The 17,745-nt window shown below is 33.2% G+C and overlaps 1 protein-coding gene across 2 annotated transcripts in view; it reads left to right on the top strand.

The window, feature by feature from the left end:
* The window catches only part of LOC114333236 (regulator of G-protein signaling 9), a 578,543-nt gene that overhangs the window by 100,709 nt on the left and 460,089 nt on the right, over positions 1 to 17,745 (top strand). The gene's annotated exons all lie outside the window — the stretch shown is intronic.

Raw genomic sequence — 17,745 nt, 5'->3', positions numbered from 1 at the left:
AATGGACTCCACCCACAAGAAGAAAACGAGGTAGACCAAGACGATCCTGGAGAGAAGATGTCGAAGATGCAATGACCGCCAGAGACTTAAAAACTGAAGATTGCTTCGACAGAAATCGCTGGAAATTAGGATGCGAGGAGCGGCGACAGCTGTAGAAGACTCGCTTATTATATATATATATACATACATAACTTGAAAGATTTAACAACTAACTCCATACTGTCTGTGTGCGCATGCGCGTGGCATAATAAAAATTCCAAAGAAGTATAACTTCAAAAATACTAAAACTTCATTAACTTCTTCTCTATTATGTCTATGGTTTTTGTTTTGATACACGCTAAAAACTCATTTTTACTGATGGAATCTTAAAAGTAGGAGTCTATAAAGTAGATAGTAAAAATATCAATATTGTTTCTTCTTTTATTAAAATAATATAACGTCAAAGACCATTACACAATACACAGTAACGTCATCATAACAACCTGTACTGAAACAGTTTCACTCCTATTTAAAACCACTACTTAACTCTATCGAACACATCGTTTTTTGTGAGTAAATTGGAACATGAATGTTTGCATCTGGCTAAACTTTTATTTACCTTCTCATTTAATGGTAACCGTCGACATCGCAACATCAAAAAACCGTCAAATAAATTATTTTTCTGTTAAGTGCCGCTTTTTACTTTAAAATGAATTTTGATGAATGAGTGAATGAATTTTTAAACACAGTTAAGAAAAATAAGCAAGAATGTGTTCAAAACTATAAATTTTTCTGTGTGATATCGAACGTCTAATTTTAAATTTATAATAAAATATTTAAAAAACTTATTAATTGGTACAGATTTGTATAGTCCTGTCGCCAGGGGGGTACAACGGCCTCCTGTATTCAGATGGACTTACCCAAGTTTTTATTATGTATTTTGGCCCGTAGAACACGAATTTTTTGGGTAACAGTTGATCCGGATGTCGATAAGATTGTTATAAACAAAGAAGTTGAGGAATTACATAACAGCGATTTCTCGCAAAACAAAACATCTTTTTGTATTTTTTAGGCTATTCTAACCAAAAAATGTTTCTACAAGTTTTTTCGTAGGATGCACAGTTTTCGAGATAAACGCGGTTGAACTTTCAAAAAATCGAAAAATTGCAATGTTTGAACCCGAATAACTTTTGATTAAAAAATAAAATAGCAATTCTGCTTACCGCATTTGAAAGTTCAAGTCAAATTCTATCGGTTTCGAATATATACATTGCTAAAAAGTTTTGTGTTTATTGCTAAAAAAGCTATAAACACATAGTGTTTCCCGTGCCTAATACATGCGTTTACATGCATGCTACGTAGAAATAGCCTCGCTTGCACTTGTACCTACTCTACCTACTCGTTCGATTTTAAATGAGAAATCATTGAAAACATCACTCCAGCACTAGGTGTTTATACTTTTGTTTAACAATAAAATAATAAATTTTTAGCAATGCAAATAACTAAAACCGATATACTTTGACTTGAACTTTCAAATGCGGTAAGCAGAATTGCTATTTTATTTTTTAATCAAAAGTTATTCGGATACAAAAATTGCAATTTTTCGATTTTTTGAAAGTTCCACCGCGTTTATCTCGAAAACTATGCATCCTACGAAAAAATTTGTAGGAACACTTTTTGGTTAGAATGGCCCAAAAAATACAAAAACATGTTTTGTTTTGCGAGAAATCGCTGTTATGTAATTCCTCAACTTCTTTGTTTATAACAATCTTATCGACATCCGGATCAACTGTTACCCAAAAAATTCGTGTTCTACGGGTCAAAATACATAAAAAAAAACTTGGGTAAGTCCATCTGAATACAGGAGGCCGTTGTACCCCCCCCTGGCGACAGGACTAGTAGGAGATATTCTAGTATTCTACTGTGTATTATCATGATCATTATCAGTGATACTACAATGTAGTCGGCCATATAAATACCAGAACAGTACGAATTACTGAATATTCAGACGATGCGTACCTATCACTATTAGGAGCAAGCCACGACTAATAGAAGCGTTTAAGGAAATTCATCCTGAAGCACGAAAAAGAGGGATTAAACTAAACGAAACAAAAACTAAGTACATGACCTTTAAAAGAACACCTGATAATGAAAATAATATCGCAATAGACATCAATCTATACTATTGATCGTGTTGATGACTTCACATATCCGGGCACAGAAATCAATCACGAGAGTTCCGTATGTAGCAAAATTAATGCACATATTTCTAGTGAGAATCGTATGTACATACCGTGCTAATAAAAGATTGATGACATCGAAATTATTAGACAAAATAATCAAAATGACTGTTTACAGAATATTGATTATACACGTTGTAACCTAAATATGGTAGCAAAACCTCATCGATAATGACGAAAAAACATATATTCCAACTCAGGACATTCAAGAGAAAGATACTGAGAAAAGTATACGGCCCGGTGCAAGAGAAAGACAGCAATGGAGAATCACGAGAAACGACGAGGTTAATGAATTGAATGAAGGGTACGATATTGTACGATTTGTGAAAAGTCAGAGACAAGAAGATACAAAAAAACAAAGAAAATAGTAAAATGGAAGCCGGTAGGAAGGTGAAAAAAGAAGGCCTAGAACGAGATGGATGGATGACGTGGAAGGCGATCTGAAAGCCATGCATATAAGACAATGGAAGAGAAGGGCACGAGAGAGATCTGAATGGAAGGATATAGCCAGACTGGCAAAGACCCATCCTGGGTTACGATGTCAAAAAAAAAGAAGATAATTCAAGTCTCGACCTTCCCCAATCTATTTTGACAGTCGTTTCTGTCCATCGCTAACTTTTGCCAATTTGTAGCGCTGATCTTCCTCGCGTCCTCCTCCACACCGTCCTCCGTCTCAGTCTTGTAGACACTCTCTAATCATATATCTCCTACTGGTACTGCTAATAGGATTTATCTGGGTGGGCAATTTTCATTTGCTCTTGCCATATCGTCCCTGCCATTTCCAACTATCGAATATGAAAAGTGGTACTTTTCAGGAGAGCAAAATATTTTTTTTTAGAGACTCCTAACTCAGCGCATTGACAAATGGGGAAATTTTTATATTTTTTGTATATAATGTTTAATCCTTGATAGATTGATAAGAAATTTGAACTGCTTATCATTTTTTCTTTCCAAAAAATCACATTCGTTACTTTGCTTTTTGTATTAATCAAAGATTTGTTTCGGTTCGAAGATTCAAAGTAGCGAATGTATAATAGCGAATAACTGTATAATCAAATAATGAAAATCCGGTAAAATGAAATCATAAACTGCCTCACAAAAATTTCTTGGAAGCGATACTGAAACAAAATTCGCACAAATTGTAAACACGTGCATTTTATTTTTCTCAGCAGTTAAGCATTTTCGAGAGTTTACAGATTATAATTGAATAACTCTTGAATAAATTACAACACAATCTAACGAATGTTACACATTCGACATTTAGCGTTGTAAACAAATATACCTTTAGTTGCTACCCCGTCAAAATAGCCCCGTCAAAAAAGCTCCGACAAAATAGCCTCGAAATAATATCCCGCACACAAAATAGCTCCGACAAAATAGCCTGCAGACAAAATAGCCGCGGAATAATAGCCCGCCGACAAAATAGCCCCGACAAAATAGCCCCGAAAAAAAAGCTCCCTTCAGAATTCATCATGAAATAATTCCTTAAAAATACATTTTTTCGGAAATGGTAATTATCCTCTATTCAGATGTTTATCTTAACCACATTAAATAAAAATTGTCTTTTCAGAGAACTCGAGTCCTGTCTTTTCTGCCTCTTGGAAGTTTGAACATTTAAGTTAAGCGAAAATCAATGTTAATTTATGATATAAACTTTTTTTTCTGTTTTCGGGCAACTTTAAAATCATTTTAAATTAAATAAATTAAATACATTCTTGCTTTTTGCCAAATAATTTAAATTAAAAAAAAGTTTTTGTAATTGAATATAAGAGGCTGTTTTAGCCGGGGATATTTTAGCCAAGGCTGTTTTGACCGGGGCTATTTTGTGTGTGATATATTTTGTCGGTGCTATTTTGTTAGCGGGCTATTTTGTCGAGGCTATTTTGTGTTCAGGCTATTTTGACGGCGCTTTTTTGACGGGGCTGTTTTGATGGGGCTGTTTTGACCGGGCTATTTTGACGGGTCACGCCTTTAGTTATATTTATACAAAACAAAAGTATCAAATATAACCATTTTCGTCAGTTTGCAGTCAATCAAATGAAAAAATTTTCATATTCGATGGTTTAACCAGCATATTTCCCGTGCTCCCAATCAAGCTACAATAACTAGAATTTGCCACAAGATGTATCACGTATAATGTGAGGGCAAGGTATCGAATCTGAAAAACCCGATTTTTCACATTCGATAGTTGGAAATGGTAGGGACGATATGTCCAGTCCATTTCAGCCTACCCGAATTTATGAAAAACATTACATCTCTAGCACTTACTATTTCTTTATACTTATTTATCGTATATAAGTCGAAGTTGTATAGCCTTCTGCAACTACCATTCTCACATTGCACCGATTACTCTTCTTAGTATCTTCTTTTCGACTTTTCGAAAATGAGCAGATGGTTGCGTCTCTTTTGGAGATGGTCCATGTTTCTGACCCAGTAGAGTGAGTTTTCTGTAACATATTGTTAGTTTGGTTTTTTGGCTTCAATTTCTGTTTTTAAGCTGCTTGTTTAGTCCAAAATAACATTATTTGTTCACTAGTAGCATCTTCACTTACACCGAGATCAAAGAACTGCATTTACAAGATATCTTGTGAATACCACAATGTTAATCATCTAACCCCAAGTATAATAAATCTTAGGATAAATAAGGTGAATCATGCACTAAAAATAGATACTTCGACATGTTACATTCGTTATTAGAAGATGAGCCACACATCATCTTTAATTACTATATAAGCACAGGAGGATCAGAAGTTTGAGGAAAATCCTCAAAATATGGCTATTTGGCCACAAGATCAAAGACAAGTAAGTCAACTGACAAATTGTTTTCGGTGTCGGAAACTTGGTCGAGAACACTTCGTCGATGGAAAATTAGTCGACAACATATGGTCGACGAACAGTAGTTGGTCGAATGCACAATTCATCGAATGTACAATTCGTCGACGAACATTAATTTGATCGAATGGATTTTTCGTCGACAAAGACCCAAAGGGAATAATACATGGCGGAAACACGCCAATATATAAAGTTAATTTCTTTGTACCATATCAAAAAAAAAATATTTTATAGATTGCCAGTTCTAAGCCTTGGATAAAGTGTGAAGGGAAGTTTATTCTCATGATTTCTTAAATTTTTTATTGATATTGACTGATTATTGCAGTCGAAAATATTGTACCGAAATGAATCGATTCCCTAACAATTTATTTAGCTTAGCATCTCGCATATTTCGTCTTGTCCGCAAGTGTCCCCAAATTTTACTTGTCCGGAAATGCTCCGTTCGCAAGTGCGCCCACACCAAAAAGAAGAACGGTAAAACATCACTAATTAAAATATCGGTTTGTGCTGTCTACTCTCCCACCGCAGCCAATTTTTTAATTAAATTTAAAAATATTTAAGATTTAGAAAAAATAATTAACAAAACCCCCCAAAAAAAAATTTATTCAGATATGTATATTACACTTCATCTTCTTCTTTTTGTATAGACATGACTCTGTCTGTTTTTTCAATGTGCCTCTAGTAATTTGTCGTTCCATAGTTTTCGTGTTCTTCCCACTGATCGTCTTCCTATTGGGGAACCGTCTCTCGCTGTCCTGACTACCCTATTTGTTGTCATTTGGCCTATGTGGTCATTCCATTCTATTATTCTGTTTCTTACCCAGTTATTAATGTTATCCACCTTGCATCTCCGTCGTATATCTGTACTTCTAGCTCTGTCCCATAGAGTCTTACCATCGATTTTTCGGAGGGTTTTCATCTCCGCTGTTTCGAGCAATCTTTTTGCTCGAAATTTTTGTATAATACACTATTCCAGTTAACAAAATAAAAACCAATAATCCGTCATTTGTCACTATTAATCCCTTTATCTTAAAGATAAATAACAGTTTGTCGACGAAAAATCCATTCGAACAAATATGTTCGCTGACGAATAATTGTACATTCGATAAATTGTGCATTTTACCAACTGTTTGTCGACCAAATGTTGTCGACTAATTTTCTTTATCGCCAACCGTCACTAAAGTCATTCATTATTGTACTCATTTGCCCTCATTTGCGGCAGTAAAGTAACACTTTATTGTACTGAAAGAAGAATTTTACTTTACCTGCCGCGATTAATCAAAATAACCGAGATTCAATGTAAGTGGTCGATAGCAGTAATCGATTATTTATTTGAGTGAACTTAAAATTTATTTACTTTAATTATTAAAAATATCGTACATAATTTACGTTATTATTAATTAAATTTATGCCAAAAAGTCAAATTCTGTAGTATTTTGCAACTATATTCATATAAAATTAATCAAAACTTTACCGATTTTGTAATTATTTAATATTAATATTTATCTATCGACTAAAAATCGAAAGCTGCATGCAGAAGTCATATGTCATCACTGTCATATTTAAAAAATTTAAATTGAAAATTGTATTTAGTGTAATAAAAGTGTTAAAACGAATATCAAGTTATAGTACAGTAGTATTGCTTTGGAAATAGAAGAAATTACATGTACGCCACCTAAAATACGCAAAAAAAAAGTTAGAGGCAGTTTCAGAGCTTCTCCCAGCAAAATCCATCCAAAAATACACTAGGCAATATGACAATTATAGTGAAAGTGTTTGACTAGCATATTTCTCTGAATTGTCTAAAGAATATTCTCCATCGACTATGTGGTCCTAATATTCAATGTTGAAGGCAACTTTGACCACAAATAAAGACATAGATATAAGCAAGTTTACGAATGTCTTGTATAATTGTACCTATGTACAAATGTTTCTTCTAAAATTTAGGAATATATTAATTTATAAGTATGTAAGTAGTAATTTTCTTTACAATTTTTACTCACATATTTCTTTTTTTATACCTAATATCGGCCGTGTCTAGCAAGTGGTTGCGTAGGATAGCGGTATGTGTATCTAGTTACGGACGTGTTAGTACTTGGTGCGGGTCGCCCGTAAGGAAAAATTTTTTCTTTAATATTAATGGTTATTGACATAGGTACTTAGATTATTATAAGGACTTAAAAAATGATTAAATATAATTAAAATAATTAATCGGGCGTGCCCAATGACGTCACCCGACAAGTCCTGACAAGTTACCCCAATGACGTCACCCCGACAAGTCCGATTGTACAATAAAAAATTAAACAAAATATGACTATTTATTTAGATTTTCTACGATTAAACAAGGAAAAAGCAACTTCGAAAGGCTGTTATTTTAAGTACTTCTTACGTGCATACAAAGTACACACACTCTTTTTTCATTAGAAGGATGTAATTAAGTAAGTGTTAATGTTTTGTATGATTGGCGATAAAATCTTGTATGCACCACGTCAGTAAAGACTCTTTATCGAACTCGTCTGTTATTCGCCTCGCTCGCTAGGCTCGCTCGGCTCATAATATCAGACTCGTTCGATAAAGAGTCACTTTACTGACTTGGTACATAAATAACTATTTCCGTCGACGAAGTGTTCTCGACCAACTTTCCTAGACCCAATTGTTTTTTGCCACCCACCGCCAATTCATAGTTAAATCTAATAATTTCATAATTTAAAAAGTTTTGAAAAGGATTGCCGCGTTAGAATTGGAAACGTCAAAACAAATGTGGTTTACATCCATATAAAATAATATTTTTTTAAATAAAAATGGCAATTCAGTCTTTAGTGTTCACAATCATGTTTTCATAATCGTAACTGAAAAAATCGCGGCTTTTAAAATTCGATAACTGGTTCAAAAGTATACCTACATCGTTGTATGCATATAACTTCTAATTTCCTCAAAATTTCACGCTTTCCATTTACCCCACTAATAAATTAGTTTTAAAACTCCGATGAAACCGCGTGGGTGTATAGCCGAGTGGAAATGAAGTTAAATAACTGCTGTGTTATTTTTTATTTCTATTTTCGCTTGAAATATACCATCCAAAATATACATGCAGAATAAACACATAAATCAATGTTACAATAGAATGGTAAAAATTGCATTTGTTTCGGTGCGATTTTAAAAGAAATAAAAATACTCCGCGCTAACGATATAAACTGGTCGACAACAGTTAGAGATATCGGTATTAATCAAGTAAAACTTTTGCTGTCAAAAAAATTTGGGTATTTTTATATCAAATGGAAGTAAACCGTCCCATTAATCCTTTTTTTATTCACAAAACCATATCAGTACATTTTTATCATAGAACTCTAAACAATCCTTAGCATTTTGGTGTTTTTCCATGTAGAGGTATGGAAAGAAGGAAGTTACGTGTTGCAGCGGCAAATATGGCTATTGATATGATGCGTGCTGGGGCTAGGCAAGTGGACGAAGGTGAAAGTTTTAATGTTTTGCAAAGCAGTTAGCCAATCGTTTCAACGAAACGGTTCAGAATGGCCGAGAGTTACTATGCCCGCACTAGACCGTTACATTACTCTATCAGCTCGAAGAAGGCCACTCGACACTGTAGAATTCTCAAAAAGAGGTTTTTAATGCGACGATAACTGCTATTTCAGTAGCAACTCTACGTCGAAGGCTTACGGAAGTCAATTTAAGTTCAAGGCGTCTTTTAAGCAAGCAAGCAATTTGGTTCAACCCGACCTGTAGGAGATGTTCACCCTATCGAAAAAAGTACATTCGGGTGTAACAATTCATTGGGGCGAGGTGTTTTGAAACGAGCGAAAACAGGGATCACCCCACCTCGCTCCAATGCCCCAGGCCATCGCCCCCCCCCCCCATAGCACGCTGATGCGCGATGGGGGCACAACTATTGTAGCCAAATGCTCTTCACAATGGAATCCTGGGTAGGGCTTCCAATCCCGCAGCCTGAGTTCAATCTCGGTATTTGCGGGACTACGAATTTTCAATCCCGCGGGATCTCGGTATTTGCGGGATCCCGCATATTGAAAATAGTCATATTTATACCAGTATAAGGCAAATAAAACAGTCAATTAATCAACTAACTCCACATTTATTTAAGTATTACTATTAGTATGAGATTAAACTGTTTTTTCTTCACAAAAAACAGTAATAAATACTGCAAAAACAAAAACTCTATCTTCTTCAAAAAATACACCAACGAAATTATATGAATCAACCAAAAAAACCCATTTTAAACTGAAAATTAATGTAGTTTACTAATTTAGTTGCTATATTACTTAGCTATAAGTATAAGTTATTATTATTTAGCTAAAGGGTTCAATTAAAAATGTTTGCAAAGGAAACACAACATATTGGATGGTATGAATAAAAATGGAGTATAAACTCCGAGTACGTTCTCATGAGTATGAGAATAAAGTAAAAGTTTATACTACATTTCATATGAATAAAAATATGTTGATATGATGAGTTTCTACTCACCGTACCTAAGAGTAGATACTACCGCGTGGAGTATGTGCTTACTCTAAAATTTGGAGTATAAACTACATCCTCATTTTTATTCATACGAACCAATATCTAAATCAAAATTGTCATCTGACAAAATCCTGTGTATTTTAGACACAATATAGCCAGCAGCAGAAAATGTCCTTTCGGCTTCCATACGTCGACGGCATTCCCTTTTAGGCTTTGTATGTAAATGTAAGATATTTTCCCATTGACTCCCAAGATTCATAGAGAGTCATTTCTATTTTAATAATGGACTCAAGTATATTAGCTCGAGATGGCGACGAGCAAATAAATATTACATGCTGACGATATAGTTAACTCTAACTCCTGTTGCAATGTAAGATCAAGATCGGAACCCGATGATGGAACCTCTACATTGTTTCAAGTGCTTCTTACTTGATCAGCCTCTTCGTCATCATTGCTCTCAGATGAATTTAAAAGGCTGAAGTTCATTCCAGTTACAAAATCATTAATTTCTTTTCGAAGTAAACTTTTCGGTGGGAGATGAAAAGTTGCATCGTCACACTACGCTTGGTAACTACGAGGCTTTTGGAGATAAATCAGTTGTGCAGTCACATTTATACGTCGCGTCGTTGTAAAATACGGCGCAAAGACAAAGCTAATTCTGAAGCTAACCTTGAATAATTTTTTTCCAGTTTTCTAATATGTAATTTTGAGCAGCAGCAATGTACACTTTTTTCAGTCCTGCAAATCCCGCGGATCCCGCGCCTGTAATCCCGCATCACGTGGGATTGGAAAATGACGCGGGATGCCGCAATACCGAGATCTCGGTATTGCGGGATTGGAAGCCCTAATCCTGGGTAATAAGAAACCAACGTGGTGCCCTATTCGAATTCAAAACTAGGCCGCGTGAAGCGCTCTATGCCTTTATCTTCCGATTACTTATCCGCGGAACTAAAATTGTTTGCTTGGGCCCCAAGTCATTGTACCAAGCCCCAATGAGCTCAATCCAATGGCTTGGTGCTCAAGTATTTTTTGTTTTTATGTTTTTTATGTTTTTTTGGTGGCTTGCGCCTTTTTTTGTTTTTTATAATTTTTTGGGGCTTGCGCCTTCTATTTAGGCGTCTTTTAAGTAGAGTTCCCCTCACCGCAGAGCACAGACGAGACGCCAAAGACAAGCTTGGGCTCTGAGCTCTGGAACATCGAAATTGGCAGGAAGAATGGAAATCTGTATTCTTTACCGATGAGTCTAGCTATGAAAGGTATTCCGATAGTCGCCTCTTACGTGTTTGGGCCAATCCATTAGTGCGGAAAAATCGCCGACCTGTCCAGGAAATTCGTCAATTTCCAGAAGGTAGTTGCTGTTACAGGAATTTCTTTTGATGGTCGAACAGGCCTATTAATTTCGAACAGAAATATGACAAGTGTGATTTATGTAGATGAAGTTATCAACAATATTATTCCACATTTTCACGCCGCTATCAGTCTTCTTTTTTTCTTTCTCCCCTTCCTTATATACCCTTTCAGGTGTCGGATTTGGGTTTAGTTTAGCTACATATTCACTTACTTCTTCCATTATTTTCTGTCCTTTGCTAGTATTTTCATTTTTTCAAGCATTTTGTGTTTAATTTTTTCCGCATCTACTATTTGATGTTTCCATTTTTTTCTCGGTCTGCCTTTTTTCTTTTTTGTGATATTTTTTTGTTTCGTGAATTTTTCTCGTTAGTCTACTGGATTTCTTTCTCATCCGATGACTATACCACTTTATGTAATTGTCTCTTTATGATTTTATTCATTATTAGTTCTTGTTTACTTATCCCTCTTATTGCCTTATTTATTATTCTATCCGATTTGGTCTTTCCGGCTCTAGCTCTTAAATGTCTCATCTTCATCGCGTCTATCCTACTATTATGCTTTTTCTGCAAAGTGCAATTTTCGCCCGTATATAGTATTGTCGGCATCACAATCGTGTTATATGTTTTCATTTTTGTTTCGTGGGATAATTCTTTTTTCCTCAGAACTTGCGCTAGTAGGTAGTACGTTTGTTCGATTTTATAGTTCCGTTGGTTACTTCGAGGTAGTGTTGCCAGGTATAGTCCAAGTAATGAAGCTTAAAATAGGACAAAACCTCGCAATTTTTACAGAATGGATCGATTTGCTTGAAAATTTGAGAGTAAGTAGTGGATAGTCCAAGGATCAAAATCTATATGATGCCGAAAGGCGCTTTTACCATGAGGGTGGTTGCCACCCTATGTCGGGGGTGAAAATTTTTTATTATATTTTGACCACAAAAGTTGGTAAAAACATTCATTCTAAGCAAAAAATGTTCTATATATTTTTTTGATAAAATTAATAGTTTTCGATTTATTCGCTATCGAAAGTGTTAGTTTTATATTAAAAAAATTAATGTTTTTAATCAGTTTTCTGCAAATAACTCAAAAAGTTTTCGTTTTATCAAAACAACTTTACTTGACAAAAATGTACCTTTTGAAAAAATAAACAAAACCGTTTTTTTAAATTTTCTTTAAGACCAATAGTAATCGAGCTATATTTTATTATATGTTAGCTCGTCTTCGTCAAATGCTAAATATTGTAGTTTCAAAGTCAAAAGACGGGAAAACTATGCATTTTTCGAGGATAACTTGTTTAAACTAATTTGAAGTATTTAAAAATATCTATCTCCAGAAATCAAACAAAGTCTTTAGCTCAAAAATTAAGTGGCTTATAATGAAAAGAATGTCAGACCCAATATTTTTCAGCGAAAAAGTGATTTAAAGCAAACCCCTAATCACCACCCTGAATAAAATTAGTCATTGACCTTATTTCGTCTTCTTTACTTATGTATTATTAATAGGTTTTAGAAGTTTAACTGGTTTAGAATGATTAGATTTAAAAAAAATGGAGTCAAAAGCAAATATCGAATTTTTGAAGTGTGGTAAAAAATTTCTTTTTCTTCAGAATAGAAAGATTATCATCATAGATACGAAAAAATATTTAATATGAAATTGTAGCTTATTTCATTCCCAAGAACTTGGTTTGCAAAAATTTTTTCTACGGTAAAAATTGAGTGAGCTATTGACAATTAAATCTTGTAATAACATGCAAAAATCACCTTTACCAACCCTTTCAAAGTCACCACTTTTTGCGACTGAGGATTTTAAAAGAATTTAATATTAATGGTCTTATAGGTCTTGCAAAAACCTACAAAATTATTTTTAGCAAACTTTCTAAGATAAAAATTAAAAAGGTTACGGTTAAAAAATCAATATATTTTTTTGAGAAAAAAAAAAGAAATCCAATTGGAAGCATAATAATGTAAGTTAGCTTTGCTTTTAGTCATCGGCCTTATTCATTCTTCTTTATTTATGTATTATTAATAGATTCTAGAAGTTTGACTGGCTTAGAATGATTAGTTTTAAAAAAACTGGAGTTAAAAGCGAATAACGACTTTTTATAGTTTAGCAAAAATGCCATTTTCTTCAGAATAGAAAGATTAGCATCAGATATACGAAAAAATGTTTTTATATGAAATTTTAGGTTATTTAATTACCAAGAACTTGGTTTGAAAAAATTTTTTCTACGGCAAAAATTGAGTGAATGGTAAATGAGTATATATAAAAAAACATTGATTTTTTCTGTATAAAACTAACACTTTCGATAGCGAATAAATCGAAAAGTATTAATTTTATCAAAAAAATGTATAGAACATTCTTTGCTTAGAATGAATATTTTTATCAACTTTTGCAGTCAAAATATAATAAAAAATTTCCACCCCTAAGATGGGGTGGCAACCTCCCCCATGGTAAAAGCGCCTTTTGGCATCATATAGATTTTGATTCTTGAACTATCCACTACTTATTTTCAAATTTTCAAGTAAATCGATCCATTCTGTAAAAATTGCGAGGTGAAATGCTTCGGTTCCTGGACTAGTAAGATTTGTTTTTAATCGGTACATAAGCAAAAACAAATCGGGATTTAGGTTTTTAGATCGGGACAAATAAACAACAATAGCTCAGTAAATGACCGCTTTGGAGTGTAATTTTTAGAGTCAACTCCGAATTGCATGATAATCTCGTTTTAGGTTCTACTTACTCTCAATACTTGTACCGTTGGTTGCTTTTACTTGGTGGGTGATATTTAGTTACCCCTTCTTGGGGGTAAAATAACGCTTGTTTAAAGGAAGTCCCAAAATGGATCAAGTGACTAACTTTAAAAAACTTTTGTTACTTTTTTACTAATACTTTTCGAGTAATTTTATCGAAAAAATATTCTTAGCAAAAATGTAGCTTTTAAAAAAGCAAAAAAATTGTATGTTTAGAAAGGCTATAAAACCAGTTAAAGCAAAGTTGTATGCAGCTCATCAAAAATACGTTGTTATTCGTCAAATTCCAAATTGAATTTAAGCAATTTTCAGGCAAAACCTATTAAAATTTTTTAAAGTGTTTATTTAATTTTGTTTTATATAAAAGCCTCTAGATTAAAACTAAGCAAGTTAAGCTCAAAATAAAGTTGGCCCCTTTTTTGATAAAAAAAAATCGTGAAAATCTCCCCCTATTTAGCACCGTAAATAAAATTAACCGTTACCGCTTTACCATTTACCTTCTATGTGTATTGTTATTACAATATGTAAGGTTTACCGGTTGGGAGTGCTTAGTTTTGAAAAAAAAGGTTTTATAGTAAAAAACATTTTCCTAAAATATTGTAAAATACCCTTTTTTCAAAAAAAAAAGAATGTGTGTGTACTTTGTACGCACGTAAGAAGTTATACTTCTATTATATGATTATATGATTATAAACGAAATTAATATACTTTTTATTTATATTTTATTTAAATATTAAATTAATTTATACTTAATACTTCTCAAACATTTTTATTAAAACAGTGCCAAAAATTAAAATAATAAAAAAATAAAACACACACAAACACATTAAAAATGCCACAAATGATTTCTGAACATTAATTGTCGGAAAATTTTTTAACTAAATACGTATTTTCTGAAAATAAAATTATATAATAAATATACTTACAATCATAAAATGTATAAAAAAAAATAAAAAAATAAAAGTTTCTATTGGGATTCGAACCAACTTACCACGCGGCTGGTATTTGCGTTGTATTGGGATTCACCCGCATTAAAACTGCGCTACAGACACAGCTTGTCATTATGTGCGAAGATCGTCTAACTAAACAAATTAACCTTTTGACATTTTTAACTTATGTAAATCAAATTATTTTGATTTTGAATTGAAATGATCTAGAATTGAAAAAATACAACAAAACATAGGGTAAGAAGACAATATATTAGGTGAATATTAAGGTGTAAAATAAAAGTATTACATACTACTTATGTATTTTGGTAGGTTCAAGGTAGGTATCGGAGCCCGTATAACGACTAATAAATTTCGCAATCAATTGCGTCGTGCGAAGTGGCTATGTTCAAATATCATAACAAAATTTGATCAACTATTTATAAAACACTTACCAGTGAAAGATTATTTAGCTTTGAATAAGCGAGATCTGCGGCACTCATACTAGGCACAGTTTGATGAGCTTTCACATTGGCATGCAACAATCATTTCTTCTATGTAAATAAGTCCAAAAATATAATATGAAAACTATTTAAAAAGGCAGTATAACCATTAACTAACTTTTTGTTTGTTGTTTCTCTTCCTACAAATTTTAAAACGCAACAAGCATACATTATAACCAAACCATGCACAGTCCCACAGCTGTGCCACAGCTGCCATATTGGATCATTTTTGTCATGTCATTTGAACATCCAATCAGAACAAAGTTATAATGCGCATGCGCCCGGTCGCTAGGTTTTCCCATATAAAATTTCACCGTCATTACGCCCGTAAAGAAGTATAACTTCAATAACTTAAAAAGTATTAGGGATACTAAAAATCCCAAGGAGTAAAAAGTAGGTAGGTTTTGCTTTCATAAATATGATAGATTCATTTTGTTTTTCTGTAAGACAAAAATTGGTTAAAATATGGCTGTTCATATTTTGCATACACTCGTGATTAGTGACTCGTTCAGGCCCTTTCAATCATGTAAAAAATACATAAGTAAAGTGTTTGTAAAGCGGTAACGATTAATTTCATTTGGGGTGCTAAGTAGGGGGAGATTTTCACGATTTTTTTACAAAAAAAGGACTCAACTTGATTTTGAGCATAACTCGCTTAGTTTTGATGCTAGAAACTTTTTTAAAACATAAAAATAAAGCTTTATTAAAAAAGTTAATTGGCTTTTCCCGAAAAGTGCTTTATTTCTTGGTTATTTCACGTTGAAATATTTGATTTGGAATTTGACGAATAAAAACGTATTTTTCATGAGCTACAAAGAATATTTTTTTCGATCAAATACTTTTTGAGTTATTTGTGAAAATCGCCTGAAAACGTGATTTTTTTATCGAAAAATAAACATTTTCAATCGTAAATAACTCGAAAAGTATTAACTAAGTTAAACTTCTATAGAACTAAAATTGCTTAGAGTTAGTCAATTTATCCATCTCCGGACTTATTTTAGACGCACGGGTTTTCACCCCCAAATAGGGGGTGACTGTCACCCCCCCGAGTAAAAGCAACCAACGGCACAAGCCATCCTACGAAAAAACTTGTATTAACATTTTTTGGTTAGAATGACCCAAAAAATACAAAAAAAATGTTTTGTTTTGCGAGAAATCGCTGTTATGTAATTCCTTAACTTCTTTGTTTATAACAATCTCATCGATATCCGGATCAACTGTTACCCAAAAAATTGGTGTTCTACGGGCCAAAATACATAAAAAAAACTTGGGTAAGTCCATCTGAATTAAGAAGGCCGTTGTAACCCTCCTGGCGACAGGACTAGTTTCTATAATCTGTATTTAATCCTACATAATAATAATAATCAGACGAAATTACAAAAAAAAATCGTAGATTCAGTAAATTATTTATTTAAAAAAAAACTAAATTTTTAATCTAATAGCATATAAAACAACATCCAAAAATGTTATTCTACATCCTACGAGACTGAAAACAATTGTTTGAATTTTTTGAATGTTTGAATTTTTTGAAATTGAAAATGGTTATTCATTTTTTATATTTTTTTTTTTTATTAAAATTATATTTTTCATTCGATTTTGCCGATTTTGGGAGTGCTTTGTTTTTTATAACATAGTTATAAAATTCACTGTAAGTCCTCCTGAAATTGGTTTTCGTGGGTGAAAATTGGGACATTTAGTGTCCCGATCAGGTACAAATCGGTACGCGTCCCCATACCCCTGAAAATCGGGTCGTCCCGCGCAAATCGGGACACCTGGTAACGCTACTCCGAGGTCTATTTTTCTATCACTGGTAATTATACTACTAAGATAATCATATGCGGTAACTATTTCCAGTTGAGTATTTTTGCATTTTATATTATTTATTTCATTTCCTTCCTTTTCGCCGATTAAATTTTTTTTTATTTATTTAAAGAGATAAAGTCGCATCCACCCAAAGGTTATTAGCGACATTGCTGTAACATTTGTAATGATATTAAATTTAACATTTATAACAATCAATCATTTTAACAATTAATTAGAATTTGAGAACAATTGAACATTTGTAACAATTAATTAAGTTAAATTTTGTGTAACATATTTATACATTTTAAGTAACCCAATAAATTATCCGGAACTAAATTTTTGTTGAGGAGTGCTTTCAGGTTATTTGGCAAATTGTAAAACTGTCTTTGATTTACATATTTAGGACAGTCTATCAAGAAGTGCTTTATACTGTCTACTGTATTGCATGTTTCGCATTTTGGAGGTTCACTATTTGAGAAGAGATATGCGTGAGTATACCTACAGTGTCCAAGTCGTAGACGTGTAATAATAGTTTGGCATCTTCTGCTTCTGACAGTGGACTTCCATGAAAAAATGTCACTTTTGATGGTTCTGAGTTTAGAACTAAAGTCATTCCACTCCCGAGTCCACGCACTTAACACTTTATTTTTGAAATAAACTTTTAGATCGCCTGCGACACTCCGACACTCTGTTTCTGATGCGTCACTGTTGATAGCGTTACGCGCACTAGCATCTGCTTCTTCATTCCCTTCTATACCTATATGAGAGCTGATGAAAATTATTTAACTTTTCTCGATGTTTTCAGTTTTCAATTTCTCCTTTAATTATATATAGACACCATATCGGCAACTAGTGTTAACATTTTTAAAAATAGA

This window comes from Diabrotica virgifera, chromosome 3 (assembly GCF_917563875.1).
Source record: "Diabrotica virgifera virgifera chromosome 3, PGI_DIABVI_V3a".
In the NCBI taxonomy this organism is placed as follows: domain Eukaryota; kingdom Metazoa; phylum Arthropoda; class Insecta; order Coleoptera; family Chrysomelidae; genus Diabrotica; species Diabrotica virgifera.
The sequence above is the reverse complement of the archived record's forward strand: the minus strand, read 5'-3'. Positions and strand labels throughout refer to the sequence as shown.